Raw genomic sequence first — 15,286 nt, 5'->3', positions numbered from 1 at the left:
AGCTGGCATGACACTTGTGTGCTTCTTATGTAGGCTTTGGAAATCAAACTTTCCTTGCCTGGGAAATACTTTTCTGGCTGAGCTCTGGCCCCACACCTCCCCTTCTGTCATCTCAGCACTCCGATGCAGTCAGCCTTCAGGGATGGCTAGCATTCTTATAGAAACCCTTCACTTCCCAGAACTGCTTTACTTCAGGAATGCATTACCTTACTCTATCAAAGGGTTTTTTGATAGCCAACAAGAGAAAGAACAAACTCTGGTTACTTGAGTCCCCCACCCCAGCAAAGATAATGCAGATAAATAATATGGCCAGTCCCCAGAAGGCCACCTCAAGGAATAAAGAGTTGACCAGGGATTCTCAGGGAAGGCATGGGGTATGGTCTGAGCATGAATGAGATCTCAGGGGGCAGACACGGAAAGTGAGGACCCACCACACACAAAGCTCTTCCCCCCCTTCTTTTTCCAGGGATGCCTTCATACCTGTTAAGGTGACAGAAACTCTTTATTAGCCATTTGCTGTGGATTTGGTCCTAGTCCAATATGCTAAGCAGATGATCCAGTCCTGAAGCTTAGACTCAATCACTCACCCAGACATTATGAACTTGAGTGTGGGCCATATGTGTGATGTATGGAACCTTGACCATTATGTCTACCTGGTGGTAATGGACACTCATTAGTTTGGTCACATCCTCCTTCGGGCTTCCGGCTTTTGGAAACTTAGGTCTCATTCGATGTCTCCCACTTGTCTTTGAGCAGCCCCTTGGTGCCCACACGCCCTCCACTTCCTTACCAAGCTGTTATCACTTGACACTGGCTTTGAGCATCCCTTCTTCTTGGGGCCATTCATCTGCTAAAGTGTCCCTTCCTTGGCATCTCTACTGGTCAGTGTCTTCTGGTCGTCTACCTGGAAGTCAGTCTCCTCTTCTGACCTAATGAAGCACATGGTCTGTGCTATACTGGGAGGTGCCACCCCTCCCTTGCTGGCTACACTGATTCCCCGGGTTCTCATAGGCTCCAGTGCATGATGGAAAGAAGCTGTTTTCTGAAGGAAAAGGTTAAAAGCAGATTAAACATGAGGCTGGGAGCAACCACCCATCATGGAAAGGTCCAGGCTAGAGCAGGTGGGATCCACCAAGGAAGAAATATCCCACAGTGAAAACAGCAGAGCCCCAGGCTTAGCCACCATCCACCTGTTTCTATTCTAGCTTTCAACATGGGGCATACCCTGCCTTGCCCAGTTTGTTGCTCTGAAGTATTCCTTCCTCTTTAGCTGGGGGTCAGCTCCCTTCTGAACCTACATTTTGTTCCTACTTTATAGACATGTCACTGCTTGGGTGGCCCCATCCCAGGACACCTTGATTCCCAGTCCCAACTAAAGGCCTTAGCAGAGTCTGTCTCTCTGCTGCCTGGGCTCATGTCTAACTTGGGGATTATGCACAGGGCCTCTGCTCTGCTCTGGCAGTGGGCACAAAGCTATATTCACTATTAGAAAGAAGTCCCACACTGCTATTGCTCTTGGGTCTTCTTTATGGCAGACAAATGCAGGAGTTATTTTGTCACAGTAGGGGATGGTACTATGGGCCAGCTAGCGCTCAACTGGAACAGGCAGACATCTGCACTCTTCCCTCCCGGTTGCCTTGACACCTGCTTACTACATACCTTGAGCAGTGGGCTCACTCTCAAATGTTCAAAGCAGAGTAATGACCACAGCATGGAGGGCCTATCTCCACTAGGTGATTCCTAAAGCCTGTTCTTTCCAGGCTGAGGTGGGGGCCCTCCTCTGGTCTTCATCCCCTTGAATCCTTCGCCTTATAGCAATCCCATAATACTTTACTCTCTATCTATTATCTGGACAGTCTATTCCTTGAGGGCAGAGAATGTGTTTTATTTTTATCACCCCCACCCCCTAGCCCCCCCCACTCCCCCCACCCCCCCCGCTCCAAAGACAGGGCATGCTCAGGAGTAAAACACGTCCTCGTTAGCTTTAGCCCTCTACTTGGCAGAGCCTAGAGTCATTTGAGGAAGTCTCAGCTGAGGAACTGCTCAGCTCAGCCTGGCCTGAGGCCATGTCTGTACGGGGATTATCTTGACGGATGACCCAGTCTATTGTGGGTGGCGCTATCCCTAGGCAGGGGCCTCTGGTCTGGGCTAAGAAACCTAGCTAAGCAAGGTTTAGTTCCTTGCTTTAGTTCCTGCCCAGCTTCTCTCAATGACAGCCTATGACCTGGAAGTGTAAGCCAAACAAACTCATTCCTCCCCAAGCTGCTTTTGGCCAGTGTTTTATCACAGCAACAGAGAGGCTAAGGAGAGCAGCAGGCATGGACTACTAGATTTGAGTATTGGTTGAGTTCAGAAAAGGACAGCACTGAGGGCCAGTTCTCTGGGGAATCACTTGCATATCTGCTTATTTTATAAGCTGAGCATTGCATGCTCAGTGTGCTGGACTAACGTCTTAAGGCTACCGTGCAGTGAACACAGTACGCATGCTCGGTGTGCTGGCCTAATGTCTTAAGGCTAGAGTGCAGTGAACCGCCTTGGAAGGTGGAGATAATGTCATCTTCTGAGACAGAAGCAGGTGTGGTTGTTGAATAGTATAATAAAAGTGATGCCTGTCTTTAGAACAAAGGACAGGCAAGTTTGTCACTCAAAACGTATTTGGGCTCTCTAAGCACAGGGCTTGTCTTGGTTAGGGTTACTATCACTGTGATGAAACACCATGACTAAAGCAACTTGCAGAAGACGGGGTTTATTTCAGCTTATTTCCAGGTTACAGTCCATCACTAAGGGAATCAAGCCAGGAACCCAGAGGCAACAGCTGATGCAGAGGCCAGGGAGGAGCTTGCTCCTCGTGGCTTACTCACCTGCTTTTTTATGGAACTGAGGACCACCAGCCCAGGGATGACACCACCCACAATGGTCTGGGCCCTCCCCATCAATCACCAATTAAGAAAATGCCTTGTAGGCTTACCTACAACCTCATCTTCGGAAGGTGTTTTCTTAATTGAAGTTCCATCTCAGCTGACTGTAGCTTGTGTCAAGTTGACACAAAACCAGGCTGCACAGGGCTCCTCTCTGGTAACCACGCCTACTGCTTATGAAGTTCTCTTGGCCCTGGGGAACTGCAGCCCAGGGTGGTGGCATGAGAAAATCCTGATGTTGCTACAGTTATAGTATCTTTTGCCTCTGGCCAAGGTTTCTTTGTCTTCTTCCAGTACTCATGAGGCTGTCGCATGCCAATTTAGTAATTTGCAAGGAGGGTGACCTCTCAGCTTCTCTAACGTTCTTGAGAAATGGGAAAATAAATTCTGGACTGCCCTGATGGCCCATGAAATATTACAGGGGAAGAACTAAGGGGGGTGTCAGGAAGATGTCCACGGCCCTGACCACACTTGCTCCATACTCCACACAAATACATTACTTTGGACAGAAAGAAACTCAGACCAAGGAGGCTGTATGCAAGTGTGACCCAACTGTCCTTGTATGGAAGGTGATTAGGGAATCCTGAGCCCAGTGTGGAGAGCCTGTAGTGTGCCAGGGGATGAAGGGCAAGGTAGGGCACTCAGAGCTATGCTTGATTGTAGGACCTCAAAACCTGCCAGGAGTTTTAGCAATAGTTATTGGGTTGCAGGCAACCACACAGAGCCAAGCAGGAGGAGCTGGTGCCCACGGCTGTCCCCTGAACTTGTAGGTCAGCCTGGCTTTCTTTTGTTTAGAGGAAGGAAGATTCTGGCAATGAAAAGACAAAACTTGCCACAGAATATGGTGTGACAGCTGTCTTCCCTATATTATCTCAAATCCTCAGAGACTGGTTATTTTTACACAAGCTTTAAAATGAAATGCAAGAATTCTAACATAGAGGGGCTGTGGAGATTGTTCAGTGAACAAAGTGCTTAATACACTGTTATGGGTCCTGAGTTCAAATCTGCAGAGCCTATCTAAACGCCAGACCCCAGAGTATGGGTCTATAATTCCGGTACTTGCACAGAGAGAAGAGGGGATCAGAACAGAATTCCTAGAAAGCTGGCAAGCTGGCTAGTCTGTTGTACACAGCTGTAAGCAAGGTAAATTGTCTCAAACAAAGTGGAGGGTGAGATCCAAGGATCTGCATTCAAGACTGTCCTCTAACCTCCACACATGTGCTATGGAATGAGAGTACCCACACTTACATACATCATATGCACATACACTATACATCACACACAGCATATACATTTATACACTGTACGTCACACAGCATATACACTTACACATTACATCACACACAGCATATCCACATGCACACTGTACATCACACACAGCATATACATTTACACACTGTACATCACACACAGCATGTACACATATACACCATAAATAACACACAGCATGTACCCTTATACACTGTACATCACATACAGCATATACACTTACATGTTATATATCACACACAGCATATGCACACATGGATTCTAAAAAGAACACGTTTCCATTTGTTCATTCTTTCACTTGCCCCAATATAAAACAAGTTGTTGCTGCTGCCAAATTCTCAAGGCCACAAGAGGACACTATGAGGATCTCAAAATACCAGGGAAACTCAGCCAGGCTCTCCACAAAGGCAGAACAGAGCATCCCACACAGTGGGGGAGAAGGGGGAAAGGCTGACATTCACAGGTTAAGAGCTTTGCTGGGGTTAGCATAGCCAAGCGTAAGGCCATTCTCTCCAGCCCCATGCAATATACATCTAGAAGCCCAGCAGCCTACCTTTTCTTTATTGAGCTATGAGCTGACCGTCACACTGGTGAACAGACGGCTGCAAATCCAAGCAATGGTCTATGAAATCAAAGACCTGCACCAGGTATGAGGCTGTGATTAATTAACAATTTTAACTGTGTTCACCCAACATCTATTTAACGGGATGTGTAATCATTGCTGTGTTGTGGAGAAATGAGACCTGGCTGCTGGGCAGTCCACGCTCATGACCGAAGCCTCTCTGGGTATCAAGCAGAGCAGCTGAGCTGCTTCGTCATTCATTCTTTGGGACTCACTAGCAATACTCTCAGAGTGTGCCCTGGACCTCACTGAGATTACAAACCTACACTGGATACCAAGAAACCCTAGCTGGAGACTCGTGTTTCTTGTGAGCACAGTGTTGCTGTCTCTGATAGGCAGATGTTCATCCTAAGCCCCACCCCCCAGCCTCTAAGCAAGCATTGCAGCTGATACAGTGGCATCTCTGCAGGTCAGCCTCACACTCGAGGTTCTTTACAGGGTCTGCATGTACAACAGCCTCTGAAATGACATGGCCAGCCTCTCTCTCCATCCCTCAGATCACTCCTATCTGGCAGGGGAGCACTTCAGGGAACCGCGTTCGGCACCTGCCTTACACGCTCCTGAACTGCTGTCCTAATGTCTCTATAATATATTAACAAGCCATGGCCAAAGGGAGTTCTGCTGAAATAGGCAGTAGTCTGGGCCATTTGGACCAAATCCTAGAATCTGTGCGGTATGCTGAGCTTCACAGTTTAGGAACATGTGCGTCTGCTGTGAAATCGAGAAATGGGAGCATTAGACATTAGCTTTCACGTGACCAGGGCAGGGCTGAGTCCAAAACTGTTAACAAGCCTTTCACGGGGGAGGATTGGAGTGAGAAGGCGTGGACACTGAGCACTGTCAGATCAATGTGTGCTCACAAGCTCATCCTGTGTTCCAACGGTGCTTCCTGCCTGACAGGCATGCGCTTCTCCTGGCCTTCTGCCCTTGCTAGAGTCCAAGGCCCTCCATTGCTTTTTAACAACAGGAGAACAGCCGTGTGTCCATCTGGATAGTCTGAAAACCATCTCATTGTTTGAGTGTAGTTTGTTCTAAAGGAAAAAAAAAAAAAAAGTCAGGCAGCTTCGCAACTTCCTCTCAGCCTGTCCAGAGGGCACAGAGCTAAGCAGCTCTAATTAAAGAGCAAACAGGCTTTGTGCTGAGGTGTTTCGAGAGCGCATGCTGTTCAGGCCAGCAGTCTCTGGTTCAGTGAGTGTGTCAGCCAGAGATTCTGTCTGACCCTGACTCTGCCACCTCACCTCGGAGGCCAATTTCTCTGCACAAAATGCCTTGGCTTCTCTGTGAACAGACACTCTTCCACAGAGCTCAAAGGTAACGTCAAGCATGTCCCCAGTTATAACTTAAAATATGATGAAAACTACGACACAAAACCACACGCAGAATAATGTCCCCCAAAGACATCGTATTCTAGACCCCAGACTAAATGTTACTTTATTTAAAATAAAGAAGTCTTTGCGGATGTCATTGAGGCTGTTGGGACACGGGTGTTATGTGTCCCTTAAGGGGGAAAGAAAAGAGGATTTGACACAGACAAAGCCAAAGCTGTGTGAAGGAAACAAAGAAGATCTGGGGGAGGCTGGTACAGCGGACAGCAGTGACAGGGTCACAAACTAAGGCAGATATGTGTGTGACAGTTAATCTTGAATGACAACTTGACGGAATGTGGGATCGGCTAAGACACACCTGTGTGTGTCTCTGAGGGGGCTTCCAGAAATGATTTGCTGCTGATGGGGCAAGCTCTTCTTCCCTCTGAATAGGTAGAGCCTCCCAAGTAGTGGGCTAGAGATAGAGGTCTGAGGTTTAAAAAGCAGTGTATGCCTGTTTGCCTTGGCTTCTTGCTGGTCAGTGCGTCTGCTGTTGCTGTCCCTGTTGCTGCTGCAGCCACCATCCTCTACTGACATCAGGTTCCACTTCTTCAGCCTTCTACTGTGTACTGAAGACCAGGGCTCTCAGGAAATCTTCCAGGTCTCCAGGTCAGCCTGGGACTGCGGAGGCGACCAGATGCACAGACTGAACAGTTCTGGGTTCTCAGCTTTTCCAGTGTTCAGACAGCCACTGCTGGATCTCCAGCCTGTACTGTCCAAGCCAATCTAAGAAATTCCCTCTTACGACAGATATTCATCGTATGTGCAGTTCCTCTAGACAACCCCGATCAAGACTGAGTGCCGGAAGCTACCAAGGCTTGCAACAGATTCTTGGGTGCTTCCCATGAGAATGTGCCCCTGACACTGATTTGGGGCTGTGGATCCTGATTTTAGACTTCTGGTCTTGAGAACCATGAGTAAATATGGACATTTCTGTTGTTTTAAACCTCCAAGTGTGTGTTCTTGTGTGGTAGCAGCTACCAGAAACTGGCACCACAGAGGTGTTGGTAGGAAGAACGTCACTCTATACAATAGCTATCCTAAATAGTCTGATTCCTCAGTGAGTGAGAGTGTGTGTGTGTCAGTGTGTGTATGTGTGTGAGAGTGTGTGTGTGCACTCGCGCACGCACTGAGTACAAATACATGTGCACACATGTGTTGTTGTATTACTGCGTTTTCTCTGAAGCTATGATCACATATCTCTTCACTCCAGATAGATCACTGCAGACAAAACAAAGTAACCATGTCACTCAAGTCCAGTTTGGTGAACCAATGAGTTTTATTGGGGTTACTTAGACAAGTGTGCATGAGGGTCACTTAGAGGAGCAGAAATGCCTCAGAGGCAGCTGTGCACCTAAAACCCCACTTCAGCAGGGGTGGCTTCTCAGGGACGCTGCCTCCACGGAGCTCTCTGTAAAACTTAGAGGCTAGATGTGCTGAGGGTCTCCTCTCTAGTCATAGTTACACTTGTGTAGCCTTGGGGGTTGGGGGTGGGAAGCTTCTTAAACATGCAATTTGTTTACTTTCTGAGCCTCATGACCCTTCATCTGCCTGCCCATCAGGGCACAACACATGCCTGTGGGTACATGTGGAGGCCCGAGATCAGGAACTGGCACCACAGAGGCGTTGGCAGGAAGAATGTCACTTTGTATAATGGGTACCCTAAATACATACTCTCTGATTCTTCAGTGAGTGAGTGAGTGTGTGTGTGTGTGTGTGTGTGTGTGTGTGAGTGTGTGTGCACGTGCACATATTGGAGTTCTCTTTTTGTGGCTTTCTACTGCTTTAGGAATCTGCTTATCTGATCTGTCTATTTGTACCCTAAGCTTTAGGGGGTCTCCTATCTTTGCCCTTCCTGTGCTAGCATTATAAATGGATGGCTACATCTGGCTTTTTAAATGTAGATTCTTTAGATCCAAAAATCAGATCCTCATGCACTAACAACCATCTCCTCAGGTCCTCCTTAGTGATTTTTAACACAATTCAACTTCAGCCTTCAGCAAGTGGGCTACGAGAGGCCTTGATATCAGGCAGCTACCTCCTAGCTTTGCGGTGATGCTCTCTCCTGAAGCAGGAAGTAGACAGCACGGAGAACAGATGTTAAAACTAACATTTGAACATTGTAAGTGTCAAGTGGACAGAGAACACCAAAGTGTTAAGAAACTTCCCACAAATTTACCCCACAGTGCAGCTATGTCTGTGTATGTGTGTGGGTGTGTGTAGGAAGCACATCCTCAAACAAATGACCTGTAATTAGTAACAAACATGACCAGCTATCCTCAAGAACCTATCAGCTAGCTGTTCTCTGGAGGTCTGTCTACAATAAGAAGAAGTCAGAGATCTGTATGCCTGCCAATAGAGAACTGGTTAGACTCTGCATAATTTTATATAGCTGTTGAAAAGACTGGTATGCACATATATATGTATATATATTGATATGGCAGATTATTAACATATAATTATTAGATGCGGAGATGTAAATTTCAGGCAGAATTGTAGCATTGTCTCCTATTAGGGTAGGCAATCAATGTTAGTATAACACATAGGAATGATGCCCAGCGCATATATATCTACACACATTTATAAATTCATTGTAGTATATAACTGACCAGTAAGCCACCATCTCTACAGAAAGATCATGGGTGTTGGGAGGAGCTAAGAGGAGTGGACTGACTCACTTGGGCTGTAGATGTGTAATTTCAAATGAAATGGCTTTTCCTTACCTTCTTTTTGAGCTTCTATTTTAAGCTGTTCTGAAAAGTGTGGTGAAATACACCACTCCATCATTCTGCTCCACTCTACCTGTAATGCGCAACACAAGCTATGGGGCCACTTGAAGGCCACAAGTCACTATACACATGCCACTTAAGATGGTATTTCATGAACTTCCTGGCTTTTGCCTACTGAAAAAAAACAAAAAACAAAAAAACAAGCCCCTCTTTCACAAGATAGACTGCTTATTCTTCAAGTTACATTTTGCCAAGATTTGCCACAAATCTTAAAAGCACTGACACTTTAAGAAGCCTCAGTAGAAATTTCAGGACTTTCATCTGTATTTAAAATAAACGGTCATACAAATACCCAGGATCAAAAGCTGGGCTTTTCTATGGTACAGCAACTCCATCTTGAAGGATGAGTCACAGTGAATTAAAATGTAGTCCCGTTTATTTTGTCCTTCCATTTGCAGCATGAACGTCTGAGTCAAACCCCACCTGTCCTGTTGCTGAGGCGGCTGTCAGGAGGATGCTTAGTCTGGGTTGTCTGAGAAGAAGGTGAGATCAGAGCTTCAGGCACAGACTTCCCGCTCAGCACTGGGATTTCCACCACACGGTGACACTGCCTTACATAAAGCAAGCTCTTCAGTTCCAGCCTGTGGGGGCTATATGTGAGGGCCATGCTACTGCAGATAGGCCAATGAGGCAGGCACCTGGGGACAGACATAGAGGAGCCTCCCTCCCTGAAGGCAGGACAAGGACATGGGGAGAGGTACAAGGTTAAAAAGGACCCAGGGCCATGACTTTCCATTTCTCTTCCTCCTAGAGACAGAAACCATGAACACCACTCTAAGTGAAACTTCCACTCTAACATCCATCTTCCTTCTAAAACTTCAGAAATTATACAACCACTTCCAGATGGGAAGGTCTGACTTCCCTTCCATGGTAGGATTCAAGTTATAACCAGAGAAAACTCTACATGGCTTTTCAAAAAAGAATTCCCCTCATTTTGCTAACTAAGAAGTGATTATTTAAAAGAATTTTCTGCTTTAATCCAATGTGAGCTTTTCAGCCATAAAAGGAAGACATTTTAGGAGCTAAGAAAACGTAGTACCTTCGTCATAAGTGTTCTGAAAGCATAACCAAGGTTTCTGTAGAAAGTGGTTAAGGTCGTAGTGCACTCATCCTTATGGGGTCACTGGATGAGAACTTGGATGAAAGGCATGGTATACAAACACCTGCTGAGTGTGACACACTCCACATGGGAGAACTTGCATGTCAGAAGCTAAATAATGGCACCCACTACCTGGCCTCCATTTTGACTCCTCTAAAAAGGCCCCACTTTCCCAAGGGTAGTATCTGCATAAGATAAAAATCAAACAGATTAAAAACCCCACTGGTGATTCCAAATACATTCCTGCCAATAATTCAAAAACTAGAAGTTGTTCTGAGAGGTCAGCCTGACATGGGATGTTAAAGGGACAGACACTAGGAACACATGGCACTTTATCTGCAGATAATGCAGCTGACCTGGTTCCTGAGGATCCTGGGTACATCTCCAAGGCCAATTTCAGAATGAAAGTGGCCTAGCTCTCTCTCTGTCTAAGGGCAGAGTAATTTCCCGGAGAAAAGCTATAGAGTTAGGGTGTATAAGCCTATACCAACCATATAAAGGGCACTCTCTCCTTGCTTTACACATATCATGTTAACTAGATGCGGCTATTCCACCTTGGCAGAAAGGACTCTGGGACCCAGAGTTGTGAGCTAATTTGCTTAAGGCTGCATGATAGGATGAGCTAAGATCGGACCCTACCTGGCCAGCTTCTCTAGGGGTCTGCTGGCTGGGTGTGGACAAGCTAAACTAGAGGTGGCAACTTCTCCTGCCCTCAACGACCCATCTGCTTGGGAGGCTTGACTGCTGCTACTCCCAGGTCCTGATTGCAGTGTGTTTAAGTCAAACCCCCAAACTCTCCAGAACAAATTAAATCCACCCTAATTTCAAAAGCAAGAACAAAAGGATGGTCCACAGCCTCTTTCTTAGGAGAGGGGATGGGGATCCAATAGGGCCCATCCACGCCTGCCCTCCCATCCCCTACCAGGGAGGCTGGGGACACTGCAGCAGAGCTAAGGGTGGCTTTGCCCTCCTGAGAGCAGACACCTCTCTGCCCTTTCTTCCCTGACATTTAAATGGTAAAATAGAAGGGAAGTACTTTTCCCCTGCCATCCATTCTGAACTTTGAATCCTTTTCTGTCCTGTCCTAAGGACCTGCTGCCCCTCTGTGAAGCACATCCTACCCTGGTTCAGGAAGGGCAAGAGACCAGGAATGTCACAAGTTCAAGGACTTACTGTTTCACAAGCATCACAAATGATGGGCGTTATCCTGTCACTTTCTGTGTCCACTGCATCCTATAAAAACACATGGTGCAGTGAACTGGTCCCTAGGAAGTCGTCTTGCAGATAAGATGGAAATGGTTTTATTTTTATTTTAAAATTCAAGTGCAAAACATCTCACACCTTTCAATGGCTAACAGAACAGAGAGGCGAATGTGTGTGTGTGGGGGGGGGGGTGTTAAAACATCATAATTTTAAAAACTGTTCAACTAAAAAAAATAATTGAAAGCAGAAGCCATAAAATGGTTGTATGAACCGAGCCATTATTTTCTAAGTACCTATCAGATCACTTACCAGTAGGCTGGTGGCCACCATCTTCCTGAATCAGCTTCAAGCATGAAAACATATACACTAAGACACCAACATCTCTTACCACGTCTAGTCCTTGTGGGTCCTCCTTCTGCCCTAACTTCCCTGCCAGCTCCCTTCTCTCCTCAGCCCCTGATGCTGGCCATCCCTCACTCGTGACCTGCCAAAGCTCAACATGCCAGGATGTACATCTTTACTGTGATGACGTTGCCTTCTTCATCGACTCTACTCACAACACACTAAGTGGACACCCTGTCCTGGTGCAGCTCAGAGACCAACACACTGTTTTTTATATCCATGGCCTTCAAGGTTGTACACAGGTGTTTAATAAATGCTTGTTGAAGAAATGACACTAATATCTTGGATCCCTTTTCAAGATGTATCTTGCTTGCACAAAGCCTCTTGGGGTTTTTTTTTTGTTTTTTTGTTTTTTTCAGTTTTAAAATGCTTCTGCAGCCGGTCAGTGGTGGTGCACACCTTTAATCCCAGCACTTGGGAGGCAGAGACAGGTGGATTTCTGAGTTCGAAGCCAGCCTGGTCTACAGAGTGAGTTCCAGGACAGCCAGGGCTATACAGAGAAATCCTGTCTTGAAAAACCAACCCCCACCCCCCCACTCACCTCCCCCCCAAAAGAGGGAAGAATCAGGGCACAGTCACAATCTGAACAAAGCAAAACTAACTAAACTCCAGCAGCACAAACTCGTTGCCAATTATCTGGGATCCACTCATGATCTTCTGGGCTCCTCCAAGGTGCTTGGGCCACTTCTCCAGCTCTGCCCTCTGCAGCACACATGGCTTGTCTTCTCGTCCACGACTGCTACTGTTCTTGGTGGTCATCCCATGACACTGATAACTGGAAAACTGCTGTGGTCCCTTGCTGTAGCTGGGCTGCACTTTCACCAATAGCCTGGGACTCTCTTCAGGGACTCCAGCCCTGTCACATGGTGCTGAGCCTCAGCTGCTCTCCCTTTGTGCCTTCAAAATCAGTACCACCTTGGTGACTTTTACACTACAAAGTTGGCTGCCAGCATGAGGCATAATTTGGCTGCCTCTGGAACACAGGTTCTATGTGCTGATCCCGAGGAAACACTTTCCCAGAAGATCTCACCTCAACAATGCTAGTTTCTTCTAATTGCTGCTAATTTCTTAGCTCCAGCTAACCAATGTCAATTGTCCCAGTAGCACAAAGGTTTCACTTCAGTGGTGTTGAATAGTCTCTTGCTAGTTGTGGCCAATTCTTCAGCCCCAGCTGACCAAATTAAAAGCATCTTAATTCAAAATAGCAAATGGTCCTGATAGAATCTTTAAATTTCCCTGTGAAACTTAACAAGTCAGGCCTCCATCTTCTGTACTGCTCTCAACATTCTTATCTTCCAAGCTCCTATAGAACATTTTCCTGAGCTCTCAGTACTCAGTAGCTTTTCTAGCCCAAAGTTTCAAAGCTCTTCCTCCAAAAAACATGATGAGGTCTGTTACAGCAATACCCCACTCCTGGTACCAACTTGTTTTAGTTAGGATTACTATTGCTACAATGAAACACTATCATAAAACTATCCAGAACATTGTTCTTGCTTATTCTCAATGCATCCATACCAAGTCATGCATCCCCATTCTGGGACAGGGCTCTGCCACCTTCATTTCTACATGCCCCTCCCCCATGCCAGGCCAGCCTCCCTTCCCTCAGAGGCTGTGGCATTCCATTCCTTTGTGCAGTCCGTCAATACTGCTCATCACCTCTTGTTCCTAGTCCAGAGCCTAGATAGGGCCTGAGCTGGCTCTGGTGAATCTGTGTAGTCCCAGCTTCCAGCACTTAGTCCCTTAGCCTGAACCCAGAGATAACTGTCACTCACTGAATAGGACAGCAGAAAGAAAAGGGCAAAACAGAGAATTCTTTAAAAAGCTTAAGTAAACTCTAGATTCAAATTAAAATGGGCATGAGAAAGTCACTGGATCCTGGGTCAGGGTGTTGTGTTATACCAGGATGGGACTTCCACAAACTATATTCATCAGTAACAACTCCCCACTGCTTCAGGCTGAGATGGGGTAGTGACCTACAGAAAGGTAAACCAAAGTTGGCCAGAATCATCTACCTCCAACTATCCTTCTGAGCTCCTAGAGAGGAGGAGGTGAATGAGAGGGCAGATCTCTCCACTTTGACTCTTTCCACAGTATTCAACTCAGTGCTCAAATTTTTTTCCTTCCATGCTCCCAGTTCATCAGCTTCTATAATACTGAATAAGTTTGTATGATTACATTAAGTAAGTACAACTGGTCCCAATACATTTTGGAACTACAGATTTGCCTGGTAAGTATGAGCCTACTTGGTAGGAGCAGCAGGGTGTGGGCAGAGGGCTCAGCTTGCTGCCTTTCCATTTCTGTGTCCTGCACGGAACTGGCACAGAGTCTTGGCTTGGAAATGCTAGCTGAGTGGAACGAGCCACACAGTCCAGCTTGTCACTCCCAGAACTCCTACTCCAGATCCAGGCTGGCAACCCAGTCTTCCATATCTTGCTTCCATTCACTGTGCATCATGAGAGCAACATGTTCTCACTCAGGCCCAGAGTGCTACGATATTCCTGGGCAAGTGGGCAGGAACCAGACCACAGCAGTGGCTGGCCCTTGCTAGTCTGCGTGTCAGCACACTGGAGATAAGGTAAGGTATTGGAACAAGGGCACATGACACCTGGTTCCCAGCTCTTCTCCCTCCTTGTAGTCCAAATTAATTCTTTGATAGCTAAAACAGCAGGGGCCTGTATTGGGACTGTGAACAAGACAAGTGTGCTGGCCAGATTTATGTCACCTTGGCATAAGCTAGGGTCATTTTAGAAGAAGGAAATTCAGCTGAGAAAATGCCCCCACAGATTGGCCTGTGGACATTTTCTTGATTGACGTGGAAGGACCCAGCTGCTAGTGGACGATTACACCTCTGGGCTGGTGGTTCTGGGTGCTATAAGAAAGCAAGCTGAGCAAGCCATGTGGAGCAAGCTAGCAAGCAGCACTCCATCATGGTCTCTGTTTTCGTTCCTGCTTCCAGGTTTCTTCCCTGACCTCCCTATATGATGGGCTGTGATCAGGACATGTATGATGAAATACACTCTTTCCTCCCCAAGGTGCTTTTGTTCATGGTGTTTTATCACCAATAGAAATCTTCACTAAGATATTCTAACTAAGAAATTCAACAAGGATGACTCTGGAATGCACCCACTGACACCCCCACCCCCAGCTGTCTTATAGGTGAGATGCTCAAAGCAGGAGTCAAGGTGGAGCATTCTTGTCTTTTCCATGGCTCAGGAGAAGGAGAAGGTGACAGAAGGCCAGATGAAGAGAAACCTATGTGGTAATAAACTGTTGATAAAAAATAAAGCCAAGTGCAAACCAGGCGCAGACTGAAAGGGAAACAAGTTGCTCCCTTATCCATGGGCCTGAAACTGGAATAGGAAAAGGATGAGAAGCAGGGCCACAGACAGGAGTGCCCTTTACAGACAGGAGCTGAGTCTAGGGACCCGTCAGGGAGACTGAGCTAGGTGCTGGGCTTCAGAGCAAGAGCCAATTCAGTAAGAGGACTGACCTCCTTTGGATGCTGAAAGTATTTGTAAGCCCCTCAGGCTTCTAAGAATACCACGAGAAGAGGCGAGCAGCAAACACATTTGCTGTCCTGATTACAGCAGAGCGGTGGGAGGCATTCACTCGATTGTCCA

At 46.7% G+C, this 15,286-nt stretch overlaps 1 protein-coding gene across 7 annotated transcripts in view; it reads right to left on the bottom strand.

Annotated features, from left to right (window-relative positions):
• Positions 1 to 15,286, bottom strand: part of Nmnat3 (nicotinamide nucleotide adenylyltransferase 3) — a 120,826-nt gene that overhangs the window by 84,242 nt on the left and 21,298 nt on the right. Inside the window, exon 1 of one of the 7 annotated variants that reach the window (XM_031346371.1) lies at positions 791 to 809. The exons of the other annotated variants lie outside the window; for them this stretch is intronic. The gene's annotated coding sequence lies outside the window, so the exon portion shown is untranslated. Of the gene's footprint in view, positions 1 to 790; positions 810 to 15,286 lie in introns of those variants that run through there. 7 annotated transcript variants of the gene reach the window in all.

Source organism: Mastomys coucha, unplaced genomic scaffold (genome assembly GCF_008632895.1).
Source record: "Mastomys coucha isolate ucsf_1 unplaced genomic scaffold, UCSF_Mcou_1 pScaffold23, whole genome shotgun sequence".
Taxonomy (NCBI): Eukaryota; Metazoa; Chordata; class Mammalia; order Rodentia; family Muridae; genus Mastomys; species Mastomys coucha.
The sequence above is the reverse complement of the archived record's forward strand: the minus strand, read 5'-3'. Positions and strand labels throughout refer to the sequence as shown.